The sequence below is a fragment of the Pelecanus crispus genome, chromosome 4 (assembly GCF_030463565.1).
Source record: "Pelecanus crispus isolate bPelCri1 chromosome 4, bPelCri1.pri, whole genome shotgun sequence".
Classification (NCBI taxonomy): domain Eukaryota; kingdom Metazoa; phylum Chordata; class Aves; order Pelecaniformes; family Pelecanidae; genus Pelecanus; species Pelecanus crispus.
The window spans coordinates 8,002,909-8,021,724 of record NC_134646.1 but is presented as its reverse complement, the minus strand read 5'-3'; positions in this window follow the sequence as shown (position 1 = coordinate 8,021,724).

The following is an 18,816-nucleotide window of genomic DNA, read 5'->3' as shown; positions in this document are numbered from 1 at the left end:
GAAACCCAGATCTGCATAGCCAAGATGAATATCCAGCTCTTACAGTCTATAATGAGTTCAAGAGTAAAAAACACTTTTCTTGGGACTAATATGTTTCCATGGAGTATTTTATGACTCCAGGAAAGCTCCTGTCTTTCTTGATAAGAGAAACCTTATCCTGAGTAGCTGCTGAATTCACATTCGATTGGCATGGGTATGGCAAAGTGCTTGAGTTGCTCCCAGCTTCTGCACAGTGCCTTGCAGTGCTTTGCATCCACCCTGAAAGGCTTCTAGTTCACCTGATTGAATTCCAGAGCCTGAGTTTTGGTTAACCAGGGCTGTAGGACAGACTCAAGGCGTGAGACCTGTTACACAACATGAAACTGTGTGAAGGTAAAAAAGAAACCTGGACTCCAGTGCTGATCAAGAAGACATCATAACCGAGTGGTGTTGATGCTGGAAGTCAGTCCTGGGACCCAAGCGCGTGTAAACAACTTACTCCATCAAGAGTTTCATCTCTCTTGGCCAACATCACAGATGGCTTGAGCTTCCAGTTTCACATCTAAAACATTTTCCAAAGTGCTGCTGATCCTTTTCAGACTTTTATCTCCAGGTTTGCACCTACTGCTGTTTCCCTCTCCTGTTCCCCAGTGGCTTGAAAACCCTTCCAACTCTAGAAAGATCCGTATTTTTCTAAAGACAAACAGTCCATCATTCATTTCTAATACATTAGCTTTGAAAATAGCTGAGATCGTCCATCAAACTGGGGGGGCGGGGGGGGGTTGTTCTACCCTTCTAAGCTTCCCACTTGAAAATTTACAGACTCTAGTGACAGACATGTCACAAGTGGCATCCAGTAACAACAGCAACAACACCCTAAAATGTGAAAAAAGGACTAGGTTGAATAAAGTGCATTTTAGGTTAAAAATCCTTAGAATTAGCTGCTGTAACTGGTTAGGAAGCTTAATGGGGCATAATAAACCATGGAGATTTTTTCCACCTTCTCTCAGAGGACAGTTTTGATTGACGGGGCTCTATATAGCACTGTGCAGGTCAACATGCACTTTATTAGCGCTACATAATTGTTAGCACTAGAAAATGGCACGTTATGTTCCCAGGCCTCAACATACAATAAGCTGCCAGGTGTCAATGCAAATTTAACATGCCAAATCAGCTAATAAGAAAATCAGATGCAGATGTAACCTATCAAAACATTTGAATTTTTTTTTTTTTTTACATCAAAGATAAATTCAGTAATTGTTCCAAAGAAACATCATTATGTTAGATTGCAGTGGTTCACAGATATATCTCTACTTAAAACTGCATTACCACAAAGCCATTGTAAAACCCTTAATTCCTGTTGTAATTAGTTTTAAAAGCAAACACTTCAACCCCACAGAAATGGAAAGTACTTGCTAGAGAGACACAGAACTGGAAGTAGCAATATAACATCTCCTATCCTTAACTCTGCATTCTTGTTTGTAGCTTTTGGGAGGGCTATGAGAGTTCTGAGAGAAAATATGAACATGAATAGAGTTTCCATGATTGTACAGAAATTATATGCTAATTAGGTTGTGGTAATTGCAATGCATCCATTTTAGGATAGAACCCCTCTAATGATCCATTTTACAGTATACGTAACATGTATTTTCCCTGCTAACACATTTTAATTTCTGTTATTGAATCACCTAGAAGCACGCAATGGGACAGACGCACACACAGTTCAGCCAGGGGAGAAAGCACCTGACAGACCCGGTCAGCTGAAGGCAGTGGCCAACTTTAGAGAAAACTTATGCAAAGGCAAAAAGCTAGACACATGGTTTCTCTCTCCCTCTCAGAAAAAAACCCAGCGTTTCCAGGACTGCTGCCTGTGAAGCCACACTGGGATACAGCAAGGTATGTGAGAATCAGAGTCTGGATGACTTTATGGGTCTTGCTTATGAGTCCATCCATTAAGGAGAGGAAAGGATTGAAGAGCCAAAGGTGACTAACGAGACTTCTGGCAGGCAGAGGAGCATTGCTGTTCAGCCACAGCCTCCCAAGGGTGCCCCAAAAGGGAGCCCTGCTCGCCAACCCCCACACCGCCATGCCAGAGGGCATGCAGACACAGAGAAAGAGAAGGACCATACCACAAGCTGTGGGAGAAAAGCAATAACTGTGTACAGGCAGGAAAGCACAAAAAAATCGGTGAAACAATCCTGCAATCACATGCGCAACATTACCCTTCCCCAGGGGACAGACTGGTAACACATTAATGAAGAGGAGTTTGAAGGACAGCGTTGAAGTCACTTTCTGTATGTTTAGAGATTGCCATGCCCACACATAGTTAAGATGAGCTTGTTGGACAAAACAAGAGGTTGGCAATAGGGCCTGGCGTTATAGACTGGATGGAGACATCACGACAGTGACTAGCAGAGGGTTAAGGAAGGGCCTTCAGACTGAGGACAAGCAGATAGCGAAGGGACGCCGAGGGAAGGGGGACGTGCTCAAAACTATCTTCTAGGAGTGTAATCTTGGCAACCACACTCTGAGGGAGCTGCACAAGGGAGGACTGCAGTTGTCACAGAAAAGACGCGAGGAAAAGCCTAGTCAAATATTTTAGCTGGATAAAAACTGCCCTATCATTGAGTTAATGTAAAACAGAATCTGCAAAAGTTACAGCACAAGCATAGGTCAAGCTGAAGACTGAACTCAGATTAATGGGTGACAGGTTAGGCCATGGCAATATGTACTGTGATCAAGAAAGGAAATACACTCTAGCATGGAATTGAGAGAATGCATCATTTTACCTTTTTTTTCTTTTTTGAAAAAGTTAGCATGGAGTACTTGATAGCTGCTGTGAACATTTCCTGGCATGATCTTTAGTTCGTGATGAATGTCTAAGCTTAACTAAACCATCCTGAGAGAAAAATTATAGATAGAGATAATGGCCAAAGCCCTGAGGAATTAGTTGATTCGATAACTTTCTGTACAGTGTCATGATTCTAATGCTTGATATCTCGGTGCTACAGGAGGTCAAAGGACTGAAAGCAACTGCTGCCTACTTCCACATGAATGTGGAAGCCTTCCCCTTGCCATAACCTTAATTTCCCAGTTCTTGCTGTGAGGCTAACTGAGCTGGCCAGAAGACAAGAATTCCTCCTCATGAAAAACACTGAGGTTTTGGCATTTGCCATTCAGACAAAAATGAGGGATTTCAAAATATTTCACCACAGGGAAAAGAATGTCTGTGAGTTACTCCAGAGCAGCACTGAATGCACTTGTCCAGCGGTGATTCAAGTTGCTCTCCTCAATTTCTGTAGCTGACTTTTCAAAGAAAGAGGGGAAAACATCCAAATCTTCCTTTTGGATTCAGCTGTTCCTCTGAATAAAATTAAAATAGGAGGCTGAATGTTTCCTTCTCTTTTAATGAAAGGCCATTATCTACGCATTCCTGAGATAAACTACGGGAAACATAAAGCAGGGTGATTTCTAACGGAACCAGTACGGATGAAAGATGATGAGAACAGTTTTTATATCTAGTATACAGAGCATAACATCAGCTAAGAGCTGCGCAAACTGCCAAGTGACTTAATACCAGATATACTTGAGGCACAAACAGTCACCGAGTACAAATGTGTCATGTACAGCTGACAGAGAAGTCGGGGCAGGAGCAGGGCACCCATATGCCATGGAGTATCTTGTGGGTATGAATCCTTGCATCACCCGTGCAGGGGATGACAGAAGCGCCTCAGTCCTCCCCATTCCTCAGTGATATTGCACTTGTACCTTGGAAAAACGCAGCCCAGAGATGGGACAGTTGGCATTAGCTAGGAGTATCACTAAGTTAACAGTTAACACTATCTCTGTTGGCATCCTCTATAATAGTGGTATTTAGCTCATGCTGTTGGATACAGGCTGAAACCATGTTCTTGTTAATCTGCCTTGAGTAACTACAGCTGGTGGGCCAGAAGAAAATTGTTCTGAAATTAATTTGTAGTGTCTTATAGTAAAGGTTACCGTTATCCAGCAAGGAACGTCCCCGGGTTAGCCCTGCCCTGTGTTCCGAGAGACTCTGAGGAATGCGCAGGAGGAGGACTTTCCATTTAAATACATTCTGGGTGTTTTCATGCTTTGCATGGTCCTCCTTTCCTTTTCCCAGCCACTCTGTTCTCACAGCAATTGAGACTCCCCAGTGAAACTTGCTTAGTTATCTGGATATTTTCTGGATAAATTTGCCTCGTGGTTAAATAGATAAGAAGTTTTCTTGTTTAAACCCGTCTTTGAAGATATCTGTAGTAAAAATGAGGCTACTTTGTTTCAGTATACACCTAACTGGCTAACTTCTGCATGCCTCTTAAGCCCAGGACATAGAAGAATATATGCCGTTTTATAAGGTTACATAAAAAGTTATAAATGTCTTATGTAAGTATTTGACTTGTTCATAGTCAATGGGAACTATTTGTACACGTAAGGCAAGCAAGATTTATCCTGTAATGGGTAATCCTTTCTTCATTTAATAAATAATCCTTTATTTACTTTTCCTCAGTTCTCAAAGTCAGTCTTCAGAACCTAAAAAAACAACCCATGACCTCATTACCTTCTCCCATCATGGTGCTGGAAGCACAGCGATGACTGAACTTATGTTAACATGTTTGCAAGTAACCATTCAGCCTTTTTTTCCTCTCCTTCGAAACAGCACTTCTGATGAAGGCTGTCCAGACAACTGCTGTGATATTCCATATATGATGTGAACATGACTGCTTCATCCTAGATAAAACGCAACAAACCAGAAGTTTCCCATTTTCCCAAGAAGAAAAGCATAGAACTGGCTCCCCATAAACATTATATGGGGTAGCTAGGAGGAGAGCTGTCTGCTACTAAAGCTACTACTGGCCTGCGTAATGCTGAGTAACACCGTTAATGCTGACAGGCTGGGGAGAATGATGCCTGTGGTTCAGCAGACTCAAGCGGGACCTGGCTTCAAACTCACACACACACAACCTAGTTCAGAACCTCAGACAAGCACGAGAATGGTGCAGGCACAGGCACTACCAGCAGGCAACACCCACGCCACCGCGTACCTTCACTTACGCATGCCAGCTGATTGCTGAGCCTATAACACGGGAGCCGGCCATGGCAAAGCAGCTTTTTGTTGCTGGTCCACTAAGACCCCTCAGCTAGTATTTGGACAGCAAAATGTTGCTGAATATCAGTGACAGTCCCAGTATGGAGTCAAGGGTACAGCCCCAGGGCCCTACCTTGAAGGAGAACTTGACCAAAATGAAAGCTGCAGCAGCTCCGGGGAGACCAGCTGGCAGCCACAGGGCCAGGAAAGCGGTAAGCTGCTGGCTGTGGGCTGGCTCGCGGGCTACCCCTTGCTCCCCACCAGCCCAAGATGGCCAAAACATCAGGAGGCTGAGCAGGCACGGCCGTAGGGGCAGCCCGTGGGGTGCTCAGCAATACCCTGAGAGCAGGTCAGCCCCACTGCCTACCCTGCCTTGTCACCCTGCCCCTCCTGCAGCAGGATATGGAGGAGAGGAGAAAAAATTGAATTTCAAAAACAAGCATGAATTTTAGGATTAATTGCAAGGGCTACCATTTGGTTTTTGTGTTTCACCAGTCTATGGCTTAGTGTGGCTTAAAGTCTTTCTGATTTCAGACTTCGAATCCTCCCCACTGCACGAGGGCCATTCCCTAATCAGCTCCTTCAACTTCGAGAAGTCTGCTGTAAAGCGAAAGAAATTCTGCCTGGACTAAATGATTTCCTATCCAGATGAAAGCCTCTAGAACAATGCAACAGCACTTTGCAATATATCATCATAAATATTGACATGATTTATTTAAAAATGCTTATTAAAATTAGGCTCCTAATCCCACACTGAAGCATTTAAATCAATGTCAAACCTTTTCCAAAATGGCAAGTATTCAACCAGTACCCCCTGAAATATACGGTGGCTTTGGTGACCAGCACTTTTGAACGTCAGGCTATTAATTTATGTGGCTATCTTTCAGCATCCAATTTTGCTTGACCTATATTTCAAAGATGTCTTATAAAAGCTGGAAAATTTTAAATTCTGGCAACAATATAGTGGTTGCTATCAATAGGGACTTGATTTAGTAATAATGTTGTTGTGAAACAGACCATAAGATGATGTTGTTCAAAATGGGACAAAATAACTCATAAGGCCCCTTTTCTTTTTGGTAAATTATGTACAGTGCTGCCTGTATTCCAGTTCCTGTAGCATGCTTCCTACCATCTGTTTTCCATTTTTCTTTAATTTCCATTCATGCCCTTTGGCCTATTCCCTGTGTTCAGAAGAAAACAGTAATTAAAGTTGACATTATCTCTGTGCCTTTTCCAGACTACATAAGTTGAAGGGGTTTTTTTAAGTGTCCTTATATGCTGGCTCGTATCCTTTACTGTAGGATCAACCCTACCGTTATTTTCTGAGGATCTTAAGAATTGTCACATAGTGACCAGTTACAGATTCTCATTGACCACAGTAACGAAGAGGTTTGATTTCCACTGCATCTGATTTCCATCATTTCATTATCATAGGTTTCAGTAAATCCTGGTTCTTGCTAGAGTATAAAAATTATCTTTAAGAATATAGAACAATGTAAGACTTGCACTGTGTTTACAGCAAGCTCCTCACACTATCAATAGCCTCATGAGGTGAAACTCAGTACGTGCATCATTTTTGTCCCACAAACTCAGAATAACTATTTGTTTTCCCTCACAGCTACAGACAAAAAGATCATCTTACTGCTCATATCTAAAAATAAACTGTGTATAATAAAGTTGTTGCCCCAATAGGCTGCCGTACACTGAAAAGTACAATTGTTTTGAGTAATTCTGGACCTGCTCTTACTGAAATCAAGTTCATTTCTAAACTGTAACAACCACAAGTTTTATAAGTCTGCTTTGTCCATAAATTTATACACAGTGATTCAATAATACCAATACCCTTGTCCATAGACTAGCTTGAACATAAAGAAATACTGGACTAAGTTGCTATTCGAACCCAGTAGTCATAGCATCCGAAGGGGCACAAGTGCATTGGTGTGCTGGGAAGAAATAAAAGTAGAACCTTGCCAACTCTGCTGCCATGGGAGCCTTCTGCAAGGACAGAAAAGGAGAGACATGTGTGTCCCCTTCTCATTATGTACATTCTGTAGGACAGACGGACTTTGATTCTCCAGATTGAGAGTTATTCACATAGTAACAAAGTTAAATGAAGGCTTTCAGCTCACAGCTGAATACTGGCATGATCCCTCTTTTATTTCTTAATTTTCATCTTTTAGCCTTAGCAGTGCCTTATCACAAGATTTACATGTAACATAACCCTGTTACCACAGGAACTTTAAGAACAGCAAGTTACTGTCCCTTTCTCTTGCAAAAAACATTTGACTTTCAGTTAGTTTTATATTAAGCCGTATTTCATGACAATGGTGTCAAAGCCCTAAAATACAGCCTTTCTTTGACACTGGAGTTGTGTTATATAACCGCAGTCTTGTGTTTTGTGGCTGCCTTTTTGGGAGTCATATATTTTAATTTTGACATATATATATATATATATAAAAATCACCTCTAGGGAAAGGGAAATTGTACTGTTAAAATCATACATATGAAGTCTTCAGTGATTTCCTCAGTAGATACTGTCTTACAATAGCTCCAGACAGTACACAGACACAGTACACAACATGTATGAAATGTTTTTGCAGTACACCAAACAGTTAACTGAAAACACCTGGAGGATGCCCTCATACCAGCCTTAATAAAAGATAAGTAGAAATTTAGAAGCCACATATTAGCTCCTCAAATACATGTCAAAGAAGGATTTGCCTTCTAGGTCAAACACTTCAGTGCCACATAAAATATTTCAGAATCCATAAAGTACCATAGAAATAATCTGAAAACTGCAAGGCAGAGCACCTCTGCTAAAAAAACAACAAAAAAAAACAACAAAAAAAACAAAAAAAAAACCCAAAAAACCCCACATGGTGACATAAAAAATGAGGTATGAAAATTATATGAAAAGAGTAACAAATAGAAAAAACTGTGCTAATGCTTTCTATGTAATACTCCTGTCATTAATGGAGTCATCCTTTGGACAGAGATTTATACACACATATGCATGAATGCCTGCCTGTGTTTTCCTATTGATTTTATGAGTTTTCTTTGTATTTTAGACACGTTATCATAGTATTTTAATGGTAATCTCTTATTTTCTAATACTAACTAGGGCTCTTATTAGGAGTTAGTTGGGTTTAAAGCCTAAAAAAGGCATTATACCTTTCTGTTGAAGAAATCTGTCTTCTGTGAAACAAACATTAGTCTCTCAGCTTGCCAAGTGGAAAAGTTCAGAGCTGGCTAAAGATCTAGCCATCACAGATGCACCAAGTCCTGTGTATACTTCAGATGATCACTCCTTTCCATTTTCCCACCCCTCAGCAACCTCCAAAACACCACAGAGAGCTAGCGCTACGACAAGAAGAGACAACTCCTTTCCTTGGTCATCATCATCCAGATCCCAGCAAAGCAAGCCAGTGGTACCATCAGCAGGAAGCCCAGTACCGACGAGCAGGAGGAACGTCTTCCTTCCCCGTTGGCTCACTCGGTGAGTTACTCTGCCCTCCGCCCTTTCACTTCTTACCTCTCTACTCTCCTCCCTGCTTCCTTGCTATCTTCCCTCTGCTCTTTCTTCTCACCATTTTGCTTTCTCAATTCACTTTCTTTTTCTGCATTAAGAGTTTTCCTAACGTGCTGCCAGACTGCACCCGTGAGCACACGGAAACAAGGATGCCATCACGCAGCTGGCCAGAGCTGAGCTGCAGAGGAGGAACATGTGCTCCGGGCGCTTCCATATTGATTGCAGACTTTTTGCTCCTAGCTGGAAAGATCCATCCATTCCTCTATAGCAATGGATTTGTTACTTCCCTCAATCTCACTTTCCTTTGGAAAATTAACTGCAGGTTTGTTTGACATTTAAGAAAAAAAAGAACAAAACCAACAAAACCCACAAAAAAACCCCCAGTGATCTCTAGCAGGTTGAACAAATCAAGCTGCATGCCATTTGTTTATTCCTCTGCACTGATTTCAGACAGATGTATATAAAAATTAGTGCAGTTAAAAACATAGAGATTTGCTGCAGTTCAGTTTCAACATGGTGTAACTGTTGTTGGTAGGAACAGATAGCTAGCTAGGTAGATAACATAGCCCTAACAGCCAGCACCGGGTTTGGGACTGGAGTCTTCCCATGTCTGCCATAAGTATTGACTTCAGTGGAACTCCTAAGATACTCAAAGCTGCACACACTAGTGAGTATTTGCTGTGTCAAAGGCATAATTACCCAAAACAATGCAAGCAAATATTCTAAAAAAGTAAACAAAACAAAATTCATACAAATCTACTATGGTCAATTTTCCAGTGTAGAGGTAAGGATATTATTTTGCAGTCTTCTATGTTATAGCTGGTCCTAAAGTCACTTGATATTAATTATTTGCTATTTTTAAAATTTGTCATGAAAATCTGTCAACAAAAATCTTAATTCTAATTACAAAAAAGCTTCATATATATTATGAAGCTTTTTTCTAATTTCTGGATAGAGAATTGTGATACAAAATTAATCTTCATTGTAGGGTATGAGGGGGTTTTTAGCTTGCTACAAAAAAAGTGGGTTTTTCCATTGGATTGTTTTTGGTCCATCTCACAAAATCTTTTTAGAAGCCTAAAGAGAAGGATGTAACTACCGGTACCGACTTCCTTGTTTCCACATTCATCCAGTTTCCCAATATCATCTCCTCTGCATATTTCATCTTTCCTCCCACTTATTCAAGGATATGGTGAACAATGTTGATATCTCCACTCTGATTAAAGCAGCCTGTGGATTCCTTTCAAACATTAATTAGTACTATGCAGAACGAGGATGTATTTAACTTCTTAGAAATACAGCCTGTTTCTGCAATATTCATTGCATCCAGATCAATAAATCATTTAAATCCTATGGGACTGAAACTTCCCAAGGTACAGAGGTCAAGCTACAGTGGAACTAGCAAATATCGGTTTTTCACAGGTAGTAGAACATCTGTTTGTGTCCTCTCTGCCTGTTAAGATGTTTATTCTGTTAATTGCAGGCAAAACATAACTAGCCATTGTATTTTTGGTTTTGTTCTAACATGAGGAACTTAGCATCCTATATTCAACTTAAACAAGCTGTCAGCATAGCAATTAGTCACTACCAAATTTTTAATGGAGAGTATCAAGCTTGGCAAAAACTTGGATCACAGATGCTAGCTAACCTGAAAATTTTTTGCTACAATTTCTGCCCTAAACAAAGAACAGTAGAGACTTGTCAATGCACCAGATCACCTTCTTTTTATATGTTTAAATCCAATAAGTTTCTGTTCTGTAGCAATAAAGGGAAGCTGGTGGGATTTTATATGGCTGTTGATTTCATGACTGAAACTAAACAGCATAATCTGATCTCTCTCAGACTCGTGTCTTGCAAATACGTACATCTGTGCTTAGCTTTGAGTTTGTGAGTAGTTTGTACATTCTCATCAGTACATTTGCACTCTGCCAGCATTTGCATCATACAAAATGAAAAGTGTTGTAAATGAAACTCTATCCACAGCGGTAGGTGCCTGGTAAGTGGAGCCAAGGCCTCTGAATCTATTCCTGCAGCACAAATATTTGTAGGACAGAGGTATTACAAGGCAGAGGAAGCAACATGACTAGAACACCAGGCTTAGAGTCCGGAGTCTTCTCCAAAGTGCTGTTTACTTATGACAGGAACTTGGCATGCCCTTTAACTTCCCTTTGTCTCAGTTCCTCTGTCCATCTCTGCAAAACCAGTTAAGATCCAGAGATGAGAACCAGTCTTTCTAAGTGCTAAGCTCGTTATTATTGCTCCACTGGGGGCAAACCTCCTTTACTAAAGAGGATTAGGATGCCAATTGTCACTTATTAGAGCTAACAGCATGCAAACTTCACAGATTCCTGTGCTTTTGCTACCTCTGTTGTTGACAAATAACCATAGTCTCTTAAAAGGATGCGCGGTCTAACTGGCTTTGAATTGAAAACCAAAACTTCCGTGGGCTTTCTTGCATTAAGGAGAGCAGCATGCTGACCTGCAGTGCCCAAGGCAACAACAGTTGAGAGCGTACTGATCCTCCCACCTCTGGCATCACCGCCCGTTTCAGAAGGTACCAGACTGATAGAAGCTTTGTTTGCCATGAGCCAACCTATAAATTATCTTCTGCTTCACCTGCCCTCTTAAAAGTATAAGTATTATTTCTCAACCCGTTATTTCTCAAACGCATAATCATTAGAAATGTCAGTAAAATAATAACTCGAGGGTGCTTCCTGTTAAATTTGTTAATACCCACATCCTCTGCTAATAAACACCTAGGCCTTTGGCCTCAGTTTATTTAGCCCAGGATATGGGTATTATTACCTCATTAAGAGGAAACACCCTCAAGATATTATTTAAGTATCTCCAGAAGGAAAAACAGCTGACTGAAAAGGATGTATAGGCCAGCTGTTTAAAATTCACTGGGTAAGGCAATTTTACAGGTAAGTCATGAAAAATTAGGTTTACATTACATAAAGAAATACTTATTTCTTACATTATAGCATGCAGTTACCTGTGTGTTTACAGGAACAAGCTGAAGGCAGGGAGAATTAAGGAAAGGCCCCAAATTAAATTTCCCAGCCACTGAGCATTTAGCAATTATTGGCTTTGATATTCTCCACCTTTGCTGTTATGGCTGGAAAATGCTGGAGACACTTTGCTTTGCTTTTCCACTTCAGAAAAGGCAGCTTTTAAATGAAGTATGATGAAACTGTTCCTATAGCATTGTCCCTTCAATTCATGTGCTTAAATCTCAGCATGTGGGTAAGTTTTTGCAGAATCCAAAGCTGGGATATTAAGCATTATTGTATCCTTTTGAACAGAAACAAATTTAAATAAATTCTTAGGTATGTTTACAGGAGCAATTTATATCTTTAAATAGTGCAGCTGCATTTTACATATTCTCCAGAGAGGTATATTGTTTTTAAAAAGGTATCTTTTTGTTTACATATTTTCCTCTTTTTTTAAAATTTTTAATGATGAAAAATTAACGATGTTAGGCAATTATATGAACAATAAGTCTTAGTGTTAGATATGCTCCTCAAGAATAAGATGTTTCATATATTTTCAACGCATATTCATTTGAAAAATTACTTTTACATAGCAGTATTTCAGTGGAAGCAGATACTGAACAGATGCTTTCACTTTACAACTCACATTTTGAAAGAAAATTTTAAAGACGCTGACTGCACTACTCAGCACTACATGCAAGGGAAAAAGAAGTCTAAAATTTGCAATGTGAACCCCACTTTTACTGAAGTAAGAACTCGAGAGTCACAACTGGGAACAGAAAATGTTATGAAACAAGATTAGTTCAGAGAGAACTGTGTATGCAGTATACATCAATTCAAGGCAATTGCTTTAATTTGGCATAGCTGTATTTCGAGAGCACATTTTAAAAATACGGTAATAATGACCAGCATCAAGTCAGTGATTGAAAGAGGCCTGTTTCCCTGCTTCGTGCTCTTGATCACAACACAGAAAGTCAGATCTGCTGCCTCCCACAACGTCCTCACTGCCAAACTGATGAAGCACAGCCTAGATAAGCAACGCAGAGAAGGACTGAAAAGTGGCTGAACTGCTGGGCTCAAAGAGTTGTGATCAGTGGCACGACGTCCAGCCAGAGGCCAGTCGCCAGCAGAGACAAGCTGCCACAACAATTCCATACTCACTTACAAATATTAACTACATATAATACATAATACATATAATACATAATAATTAAATACAACAAAGTATAATAATTATGTCCAATACTTGACTCATCCACAGTCAAAGATCAATTCTGTACTAGAACCAAAGCCATCACGGAGGACTTCCAACAACCATTTTGTCATATTTGGCACGTACACTAACTCCACAAAGGTTTCACTCAATGACCAACAGTGAAAGCCACTCGGTATTCACACAACTACTGCCCCTCCGTTTCAACTGCAGCTCACTCACAGCTCCCCAGCTGGAATATTCAACCCACTTCCTCATCAAGCATTTGGAAAACAGTTAAAATACGTAACGCCAAAATGGTATGGATTCCCTATGTCACATCATTGACAGAATCATGGAAACTTTACCCTTGTTTTGGTGAAGGTCTGAGGATGATTGTTACTACAAATAAGACTATCAGAATGTTAATGGTTCCAAATGTTTTTACAAATATTATATTACATATGTTCAAGGTCCAACCAAAAAAGTATCAAACATAAAACAAACATACAGATTTGCTGCCAAAAGTCATCTTGTTGTCAAAGACTGGCACATCATTAAGGATCAATTTCCCTGTGATTCTTACTGAAGCTATATAACGTGTGAGAACAGATGCCTTAGTAGAATGCATTCATCAATAGACCCAAACAATTTTCCTTTCTGATTTTAAACATTAGATGATTAAAAATATTACACAAATCCAGGGGTTTTGCTTTTGCTTCTCCTCCTTTTCTAACAGAGGCTCTGACACAAACATAAACAAAAAAAGCTTAGCCTTACTGAGCTTCAGTTACTTAGCTTGCCACGCAGGATCAATGTTCTAATGTAACCATTTGCCTAGGATTTTTTTCCGCCCTACATTATTGAGCCTTCTGCCAGCTTTTCAGGGTTATTTTGTACGCAGCTGTCATAGAAAAGATGAATGGCTATACTTTTAAAAGAAAAGCTATTGTGTTTTAGATCTCAATGTTCCCAATCTGAAAACTGGAAAATAGAATTTGACAGTATTAAGCTTTTTCATGCTGGCACATAAAAAAAAAATATAACATCGGAGCAGAGGAAAGACTCGGGAACAACTCTCGCAGACTTTGGGGGAACCCAGCAGTGTCAGAGATGAGAACCATCAGTAAGAGGAAGCTGGAAAGGGCAGCAAGGGAAGAGATAGAAAATAAAGCTGGTTAATTTGAGACACCCAAAAGATCTCTGGAAGTGACTGGTCACTGTGCCCACCCAGCTTAGGGAAGGACTAGGAGCTGATTCCTGGCACAGAAGCAAATCCCACCAAACCAGCCATTAAGGAGGAGGAGAATGACAGAGGACGTGCGGAGCCAGCCGAGAAAAGCTGGTTTTGCAGAAGCAGAGGTTCCACTACGGGGAGAGGAACTGGCAACCCTTTGACCTCCGAGCTCTTCCTGATCTTGCTGATCAGTGTATATGGCATTAGCGGCTTTCACAGGCCACATCACCACCTTCCGAAGTATTCTCCTCCAGAGCCACACAGCCAGGTTTTGTAAACAGTGACTCCATTATCCACGGACAGAATATGACCGCAGGCAAAGAGTACTCGGGAAAAACCACTTTAAACCACAGGTCCTGCACAAATGCAAGTGGTGAACGGAGTAAAAATGTCATTTTGAAAAGAGTGCAGAAATGTGGTGTGGAGAATGTCTGTATCCATCAAAACAGGCCTGCCTCTTCAGCACCTGCCTTTATTTTCTCCCTGCCCCCCAAAAAGGAGATTGCTGCAGATAAAATGGTTTTGTTTTGATGTTAATGCCTTAATTGTGTACTAATAAAAATACAGTAATTTTAAAATAAATAAATAATTTCAAAACCTGATCGCTTTTCGGTAACACAAGGTTTAGGGTGGCTTGGTCACACCATTAGCTTTCCTAATGCAAAAGGCTGGAAAATATTACTGGTTATATTGAAAAAGGAGTCCTCTAACGTAGTTATCCATGTAATAATATAGGATGCTATGAAATGATGCAAACTCTGTTACAAGACTTTTTTTTAAAACAGGATTAATATGAATTTAGCAGGCAGTTGCTGCTAAATAACGCACAAGCAATGCTTTTATTTTCTGAGACCATAATTTTTTTGTAATTTTTGTAAGATTCATTTAGAGAATGCTACGATATTACCTGATCTGAATTTTATATGGATGCCAGCATAGGCTTTCAGGGTGGAATTACCATTTAAAGATAGCAAAGACTATGTCAGGCAAGATCACCTGCTTGCCAAAGATATTTTTGGGGGAGCTTTTAAGACATCCTTTTTCTCCTACAGGGACAGGACTACTACAAGGGGTATCTGCTCTGTACATGAAGCACTGTGGATTATGACTGTTCTGCTTATTGCATTAGTTTACTAATTATTTATCTAAATAATTTTACTAAATTATTTATCATTCAAAACTCTCTTGAAGATACTGCAGCCTTTCTGCAGATCTTTCAGTGCAAAGCAGAACACAGAGGATCCGCCTGTCATAGGTACACAGAGCCTGGCACACCTTAATATGCATACACATTGGCCTCAGCTCAGAAATCAGCATTTTGTGTATATAAGTACATTTTGCTTTTGTTTTCAGTTTCTGAATATGTTATGATTCAACAGGAATGAAGTCGGGCAATGCAAGGAGAAGCCCAAACAATCCCCTTTATTGACTGGCAATCTGCCAGAGGATAGTGTTACTTTTGCAGGCTAACTTTGATGCAATTACTCCGCAGAGCTATCATATATTTTATATATGCACACTCATTTAAAACAAAACAAAACAAAAAAACAAAAAAAAAACCAAAAAAAAAAAGAAAAAGAAAAAAAAGTAAAGAGGCATCATCTGGAAAGAAAACAGGTTGGAAAAGGAGCAAGAAACCTTCAAAACTACAAGAGAGAAAACCACCTGAGTGCACTAAAACTCTAAACTCCGGAATTAATAAGACAGTCCTAAGTGAGTCCCAGAGGACAAGCCTAATCACCGAGCTGCTCAAAATTCACTTTCTGTCTGCCACTTCTTTCTCTCCGGGGTTTCATAGCTTCCTGCATTCGAGTCAGACAAGAAGTGTCTTTTTTTTTTTTTTAAATTTCAAAACAAGTGGCAAAATACCATCCTGTGGGGAGAAAGAGCCACATCCTGGCTCTCCCTTTATCACTGCTGACTAGACCCTCAGCCCCCAAACTGTGGAACAAGGCATTAGCCAGCACAAGAAGTGTTAGTGGAATCTAATTCTCTGAAATCAGGCTTTTAGATAATGAGCTGATGCTTTCTGTCTCAAAAGACTACAAAACAGAAACAACTCCTCCCTTCTGTTTCCCCGCATGTCCATGTTGTGAATGCGCACAATAAACGAGTTCAGCTTTTCTTGCAACCTCAGTATGTTGACCTCCCAGCTGAGCAGCAGCAGTGGACCTAAAAGAATGTTTAGGAGTCAGCTGAAGCTCATGGTTTTGCTACCTGAGCTCCTTCTTGCTTGAGCAGCACCCACCTCTGGCAACCTCTCCGTCAGCATACCAGAGCCCTGAAGGAATGGCATGTTTGTAAACTATACAGGAAAGAGGAATAAGCCAGACACTTACATCACCTGACAGATGCGTTTCTCAAGCGTGCAAGTTCATTTAAGGCTTTTTCATGGCATGTGTTGACCCAAAATCAATAAATAAATGAATAAGTAAATAAAGGAGGGGGGGAAGAAAAGGAAGGAAGAAAAGAATGAGAGAGAGGGAGAGAATTGGTGTCATGCTCAACATGTTTTGCACCCTGTAAAAAGGAATTAAGCGACTCAAGCTCCCCACCCCCCTTCTCCCTTTATGTCTGGAAGTGAGCCCTTCTGAAACACTATAGCTACTGGCAGCGCAGCAACACATAATAACATGGTAGCAACACATAAAACTGTCAGTCTTCAATGGAAATAGATGGTTAGGCTGAGGGGGTAAACAGACTAAATCAATTTGAACATGCATGTTAAGGACTGTGAAAGGGCAGAGTTTAGTGCTGCTAGGCTGGAAAACATTTGTCTCTGTCTCGTTGTATTTCCCTGCCATTCAGCGGCATCCACCCACAGGCCTCTCACTTGGCTCCAGTCAGACTCCACGGCTGATTAATGGCAGCTGGAGGTGTCCAGTAATTTCCTCACCTAATAATAAACTACAACCCAAAACAGGGGTTCCCCTCAGGCCCACATTTAACATAACTTTACTTACTACCAGGAGAAAGCCAATTACCATGTGTCTGCTCACATCTTTGAGATAATGTGCCTTTAAGTGGCTTTGAGAGGTTACTTGGTTGACTTTGGGCACATCGTCTCTCTCTGTGGCACGGTAAACAAAGCTCAGAGAGCATCTTCGTCACTCTTATACAGGGATCATAAAAGAAAAACAAAGGCGGTGGAAGAGATGCCATTTTCGCAATGCAAAAATAGTCTCCTCTAACAAATCTTAACAGCAACGTGACCTTAAAAACAGAGGGACTTTCTTTCTCTTATCCTAATCCCAGGGTCACCAACACACACAATTATGATTTCAGTGACTGAGGCTTAAGCAATCAGTCTGGCTCACCACTTCCTACCCAAGGGTGCCCAATAAAACATTTTATATGAAGACACATCCTCAACAAGAACTTTTCCAGATTTTGTTAGCAATTAAAGCAAAGCCTTGTTACTGAGAGAGTTGCATGGATTTGTATATTCAGAATTAAGACTACAAAGGCAGTATTGTTTACATGGGATATCATATTAACTACACAGTATTACCTCTACATTAGCAACTGTACTGGTTTAATAATCAACCATTTACACAACATGAAACAATTTTTTTTTTTCAATATTACGTAGGTGAGTAACACCTCAACTTCTGTACAGTTACTTGAGTAAATAAGGGATGGAGATTTGGCTGTAGATAATTGATAGTAGTACTCAGAGCATGAAATAATCTATCAATCGTTCAATTGACAGCAGTTTAACATATAAAAATGCATGCAAAACACAGGATTATTCCTTGTGCGCCTAGAAGACCCCCTTGTAGCCCAGTCCTCCGTACACCAGTATTACGAATTTTCCAGTACTACATTCCACAGTTTCTTTTTCCTAGGAGACAACTGTAAAGTTACGTATGTAGAAATGCTAGTAAAGTCACGTGTGATACATATTTATCTATACAGCACACCACCTTTGACATAAGCAAGAGTAATACCATGGATTATGACATCAGAGATTCCTAATGTGCATATTTATACAGATGTAGATATATGAAACAAATAATATGTGATGAGATATAAAACAAAATACTGGAATACTATTCAGTTTTTAATGTCCTGCAAAAAGAAGAAAGGAGGGCTGAGTATCCCAGTTTCCTGGTGAACAGGCTATCACAAGCAATGCAGATGCCAACATTTTTGCAGTAGTACTTCCTCGCTATAGGGACAGGATATACTTGATGCCAAAAAGGAAGTAAATTGTGTTCCATACTGCTTGACAGTTCCTATTAATACCTGCAATTCATAATCTCTGTCAAAATTTGAAAAGCAAAAAATGCATGTGTTTATGTGCACATGAATATGCTTCTCCACAGGAACAAATCTAATTAACATGTGGACTCTGAGGAAAGATTGTCAGACACACAGACCATTGCTGGCAATGTCTGGTCACACAAGCAACTGCTGGCACTAGGGGATTAAAAGGTAATATAATGATTTCTTCAAAAGTCTTACGACAGCTTGGGAGGAAACTGATTTTCCAGACATCTGTGCAAATGGATTTTCCATTCTTTTCAAAGGATTTTTCCTATCCCTCCCCTATCTTCCCTCCCTGAGGCACAGATCATCGGAAAGAAATTTAAAACAATTCTGGATATTGTTTTTATGCTGTCCCTTATACAAAGAGATAATGTCATTTCTGCCATAGATGTCACTGCATATAACTTTGCAATATGCTAGAAACTGAGTAAGAAAAAACAGCGAACAAGGAAACAAATGCAGATACGAAAGGCGATACATTAGGAATTGGTGTTTCCAATCACATAA